Source organism: Theropithecus gelada, chromosome 15, assembly GCF_003255815.1.
Source record: "Theropithecus gelada isolate Dixy chromosome 15, Tgel_1.0, whole genome shotgun sequence".
Lineage (NCBI taxonomy): Eukaryota > Metazoa > Chordata > Mammalia > Primates > Cercopithecidae > Theropithecus > Theropithecus gelada.
The window spans coordinates 39,630,071-39,636,426 of record NC_037683.1 but is presented as its reverse complement, the minus strand read 5'-3'; the positions used below and the strand labels follow the sequence as shown (position 1 = coordinate 39,636,426).

Here is a 6,356-nt window from a genome sequence, read left to right as displayed (position 1 = left end):
CATGTTAAGGGCAGGGCCAGGTGGAAATAACTGAATCATGGGCGTGGTTCCCCCCATGCTGTTCTCATGGTAGTGAATAAGTCTCACAAGATCTGATGGTTTTATAAATGGGAGTTCCCCTGCACAAGCTCTCCACCATGTAAGCCACCATGTAAGACATGCCTTTGCTTCTCCTTTGTCTTCTGCCATGATTTTGAGGCCTCTCCAGTCATGTGAAACTTTGAGTCCATTAAACCTCTTTCCTTTATAAATTACCTACTCTCACGTATGTCTGTATTAGCACTGTGAGAATAGACTAATACAGTTACACAACAGCTTCCTTCTTTGTTGTCAGAGTGGCTCTTTGTTCCTTCAGGATCCTAAACTTCTCATTCAAAGTCATCTCTGTCTCTTTTCCAGTACTGTTTATGTCAATTGTAGGGGACCACTTTAAGAACTTTCTTTATTTCACATTGCTTCCATTTTGTTAAAAATGAAGATACAGCAGTATGAATTAATCCTGATTTCTGTGTTACTGGGCATTGCACTGCTCCAGGATTGTCCACAGACAGAGTCAAAATTCCTCTGTTGGTGGTGAAAGTGAGACAGCCAGGTGAGAAGGAGTCCGTGGAAAAACTCCAACCGCCTATGCACTGGGAGTAATGCACACTGGGTGCCACAGAAGTTCCTACCATTTGCAGTAGGGAGGAACCTGGCCCCTCCTCTTCCTGGGTGGAGCCTTGGATTCAAATGAGGAGGCATGGAGCACACTAGCGGCCGTTCTGGCTTTGCGGAAGGTCACTGTTCCCCCTTTTCTCCTTTTTGCCCAATAAGTTCCATTTTTCTCACTCCACAAATTGTCTGTGAGCCTAAATTTTTGTGGCCGTGGGACAAGGACCACATCTTTAGCTGCACTAAAAAGAAGTCCTGCAACAAAAGTCTGCCATTGATGAGTTCTCTTTCCTACTACATTATCCAGCAATTGCTCTTGCGTTCAACTGGGCCTGAACCTTTAGGTGTCTTCTGAAAAGAAAATTTGCCTAACGCTCATGTTTGTGATGGTTTAATTTATTTCCACTCTTGGTAAAATTGTCTGGAATGTTATTTTTTTCTGTTTAGCTGGTTAGGTCTCTTGAGAACTGCAACTGGTTTTTCTGCACTTCGTATTAGTCTCAAAAGGTTTCCCTTCCTTTTTAACACTAGAAAATAGCGTTCTATATTCCTGTCACTTAGAGATAGATGATACATAGGACTAATTTCTTTGTGAATTCCAGTTGCTTTCCTAGATGCAAGGCCAGTGATAACTCCATAAAGCTATCTCTTTCCAGGCATTACTCTTCCTCTGTGGCTCAGACTAGGCTTACCAAAGCCAGAATTCTATTAGATTCTCCATCATATGCTCATCCTGAATTGCCAGGCTCCAGTTAGAAAAGTCTGCTTCTTTCCTTCCTTTCAATTTAGTTTGATGATATCATCCAAAGACATGTCAATTTTGCTGAGATTTTCAATGTTACAGGCTTTCAGTGGCAGCAACGAGGTCACCGTGCCTCCCACCAACCGGGTACCAAAATGGTTCATGGCTGGCAACACCTCACTAGAACAGTCAGCAGAGAAGGCTGAAGTTGGAGGCCTGCCACCTCCCACTCATGCACACAGACTAGCAGCACCTAGGGAGCGTGTAGGCATGCTGGCCTGGTTTAGTGGTATTTTAAAGATTGTTTCAAAATGAATGGAAAAAACGATGTAGATAAAACTAAATAGATCTAAAAGTTGGAGAAAGAGAAAAATAGAAAACAATTTTGTAAGAGGGCATTAATGGGCATTAGGTAAATTCCATGTCTTTGAAATTGTGAAAAGTTATTGTGAATAGTGCTGCAATGAACATTCATGTGCATGTGTCTTTATGGTAGAATGATTTATTTATATTCCTTTGGATATATAAAAGGTTTACGGAATTCTTGTGTGGTCAAAAGCTGAGTGAGAGTCAATGAAATCATTCATTAGGTTTTATTAAAATTAGCTTTAGTATTGATAGTACTCTAATACAAAGTAAAATTTAGTTTTCTCTTTTGAACAAGACTTTTGGATAGTATTAATGAGAGATAATAAAATTTTTGTTTACCTTTTGAGTCTTAATACAACACTATCAAATGTTGGGTGGACCAAAGGGAGCCCCTACTGGTTCCCCAACATTAAAGAGCACCAAACCAGTTTCCTGTATTTACACAGATTGGGGAAGTTTCAAAACTCAGAAGGCAAAAATTACAATGAGAAAGCTGATTAATAATGTCCTGGGGCAATGTGGAGACAGGCTAATCAGATAAAATTGACAAAAAGGCCCATATCCCTTGGCTCAACCCCTTGCTGGGAACCCAAAGCTTTTTTGACAAGAGAGGGTAAAATGGTCTGGGGGTGGAGTACAGAGTTCCTGAGACTAGAGCATAAAATATAAGGATTGATAGGATTATAAAAGCTAAAATGTTTACAACACCCCTTCATGCTAAAAACCCTCAATAAACTAGGTACTGATGGAACATGTCTCAAAATAATAAGAGCTATTTATGACAAATCCATAGCCAATATCATACTGAATGGGCAAAAGTTGGAAGCATTCCCTTTGAAAACCAGCACAAGACAAAGATGTCCTGTCTCACAACTCCTATTCAACATAGTATTGGAAGTTCTGGCCAGGGCAATGAGGCAAGAGAAAGAAATAAGGGGTATTCAAATAGGAAGAGAGGAAGACAAATTGTCCCTGTTTGCAGATGACATGATTCTACATTTAGAAAACCCCATCATCTCAGCCTAAAAACTCCTTAAGCCGATAAACAACTTGAGCAAAGTCTCAGGATACAAAATCAATGTGCAAAAATCACAAGCATTACTATACACCAATATGAGACAAGCAGAGAGCCAAATCATGAATGAACTCCCAATCACAATTGCTACAAAGAGAATAAAATATATAGGAATACAACTTACAAGGGATGTGAAGGATCTCTTCAAGGAGAACTACAAACCACTGCTCAAGGAAATAAGAGAGGACATAAACAAATGGAAAAAAAAAAAATCCATGCTCATGGATAGGAAGAATTGATATTGTGAAAATGGCCATACTGCCCAAAGTAATTTATAAAGTCAATGCTATTCCCATCAAGCTTCCATTCACTTTCTTTGCAGAACTAGAAAAAACTACTTTTAATTTAATTTAATATGAAACCAAAAAAGAGCCCATATAGCCAAGACAATCCTAAGCAAAAAGAACAAAGCTGGAGGTATCACACTACCTGACTTCAAACTATACTACAAGGCTACATTAACCAAAACAGCATGGTACTGGTACCAAAACAGAGCTATAGACCAATGGAACAGAACAGAGGCCTCAGAAATAACACCACACATCTACGACCATCTGATCTTTGATAAACCTGATAAAAACAAGCAACAGGGAAAGGATTCCCTATTTAATAAATGGTCCTGGGGAAACTGGCTAGCTATATGCAGAAAATGGAAACTGGACCCCTTCCTTACACCTTATACAAAAATTAATTCAAGATGGATTAAAGACTTAAATGTAAAACCTAAAACCATAAAAACCCTAGAAGAAAACTTAGGCAATACCATTCAGGACATAGGCATGGGCAAAGGCTTCATGACTAAAACACCAAAAGCAATTTCAGCAGAAGCCAAAATTGACAGATGGGATCTAATTAAACTAAAGAGCTTCTGCTCAGCAAAAGAAACTATCATCAGAGTGAACAGGCAGCCTACAGAACGAAAGAAAATTTTTGCAATCTATCCATCTGGCAAAGGGCTAACATCCAGAATCTACAAGGAACTTAAACAAATTTACAAGAAAAAAACAAACTGCCTCATCAAAAAGCAGGTGAGGGATATGAACAGACACTTCTAAAAAGAAGACATTTATGCAGCCAACAAACATATAAAAATAAAAAGCTCATCATCACTGGTCATTAGAGAAATGCAAATCAAAACCACAATGAGATCATATCTCATGCCAGTTAGAATGGTGATCATTAAAAAGTCAAGAAACAACAGATGCCGGAGAGGATGTGAAGAAATAGGAACTATCGTACACTGTTGGTGGGAGTGTAAATTACTTCAACCATTGTAGAAGACAGTACGGTGATTCCTCAAGGATCTAGAACCAGAAATACCATTTGACCCAGCAATACCATTACTGGATATATACCCAAAGGATTATAAATCATTCTACTGTAAAGATACATGCACACATATGTTTATTGCAGCACTATTTACAATAGCAAAGACTTGGAACCAACCCAAATGCCCATCAATGTTAGACAGTATAGAGAAAATGTGGCACATTTTCACCATGGAATACTATGCAGCCATAAAAAAGAATGAGTTCCTATCCTTTGTGGGGACATGGATGAAGATGGAAACCATCATCCTCAACAAACTAACACAGGAACTGAAAATCAACCACCACATGTTCTCACTCACAAGTGGGAGTTGAACAGTGAGAACACATGAACACAGGGAGGGGAACATCACACACTAGGGCCTATCGGGGGGTGGGAGGCAAGGGGAGGGAGAGCATTAGGACAAATACCTAATGCATGCAGGGCTTAAATCCTAGATGATGTGTTGATAGGTGTGGCAAACCACCATGGCACATGTATACCTATGTAACAAACCTGCAGGTTCAGCACATGTATCCCAGAACTTTAAAAAAAAAAAAAGTTGAAATGTTTAAATAGGCTTTATGTAAGAAAGTTGTGTCTCCTTTACCTAGATGTTTTATGGGAATAGAGATTATATAACTAGAGAATATTTCCTCTACCTAGTACTGTAAAGAGAAGGCATATAAATCCACCCTTTGAGCAATATTAATTGGATGCACTAAATGGGAACCAATAAGATTTTCAAGTCCAGAGAGGGTAGAGTAGAAGTTAGAAGGCTGCCAGGGACAAATTCTGTATTTGATAGCCCTTTGTAGAATGTTTATTGTAGCTTATAGCAAAAGCCTGTGAATACCTCCCAGCAGCAACTATCAGGACCCTGGACTAGAGAATTTCCACTTGAAGGGCATTTACTGCCTTGCTATGGGATGTTAACTGAAGTTACTCCTATGACTAAAGGACATAAAATGTTTGTTTTTGTTTGTTTGTCTGTTTTTGAGACAGGGTCTCACTCTGTCGACCAGGCTGGAGTCCAGTGGTGCAATCTTGGCTCACTGCAACCTCTGCCTCATGGGTTCAAGCAATCCTCCTGCCTCAGCCTCCTGACTAGCTGGGACTACAGGCATGCGCCACCACGCCCGGCCAATTTTTGTATTTTTGGTAGAGATGAGGTTTTGCCATGTTGGCCAGGCTGGTCTCAAATTCCTGGGCTTAAGTGATCCACCTGCCTCGGCCTCCTAAACTGTTGGGATTACAGGAGTGAGCCACCACAAATGGTTTTGAAAGCTAAAATCCTCATGTTGTCTGGGGTGATGTCAAGAGAAACATTCTAATGGGGACAGTAGTACCCAAAAGAGTCCCATAATAAAATAGAAGTGGTTTATATAGGATCAGTCTACCTAGGAAGTGCAAGGAGGAGACATTCATGTGCAGGGAGCCTCTTTCCCCCTAGGAATGACTCTGGAACTGTGTGAGGAACTGCTGGATTCTACAGTGTCCAATAAATAGCTCTCACTTGCCTTACAAACAGCTGCTTGGTTTGTGAATGGCAGTACCAAGGTTAATCAATCACACCCTGTTTGGAAGGCTGCTACTCTGATTAAAGAAGAGTCAAGAAAACCTTTTGTGATGGTTAATATTCACTGTCAATGTGATTGGATTGAAGGATGCAAGGTATTGTTCCTGGGTGTGTCTGTGATGGTGTTGCCAAAGATTAACATTTCAGTCAGTGGACTGAGAGAGGCAGACCCACCCTCAATGTGGGTGAGCACCATCCAGTCAGCTGCCAGCAGGGCTAGAATAAAGCAGGGAGAAGGTGGGAGAAGCTGACTTGCTGAGTCTTCCGGCCATCTTTCTCCCATGCTGGATGCTTCCTGTCCTCGAACATCGGACTCCAAATTCTTCAGCTTTTGGACTCTTGAACTTACACCAGTGGTTTGCCAGGGGCTCTTGGGCCTTTGGCCACAGACTGAAGGCTGCACTGTTGGCTTCTCTACTTTTGAGGTTTTGGAACTTGAACTGATCGACTACTGGCTTCTTTGTCCCTCAGCTTGCAGAGGGCCTATTGTGGGACTTCATCTTGTGATCGTGTAAGTCAATTCTCTTTAATACACTCCCTTTTATACATACATATATCCTGTTAGTTCTGTCCCTCTAAAGAACCTGGCTAATACACCTTTCTTCTTCTGAGCTACTTATAGTTTATAACAA

The 6,356-nt window shown here is 40.6% G+C and overlaps 1 pseudogene; it reads right to left on the bottom strand.

Annotated features, from left to right (window-relative positions):
* Positions 1-304: 304 nt before the first annotated feature.
* LOC112607697 lies at positions 305-1,557 on the bottom strand (annotated as a pseudogene).
* Positions 1,558-6,356: the final 4,799 nt, after the last annotated feature.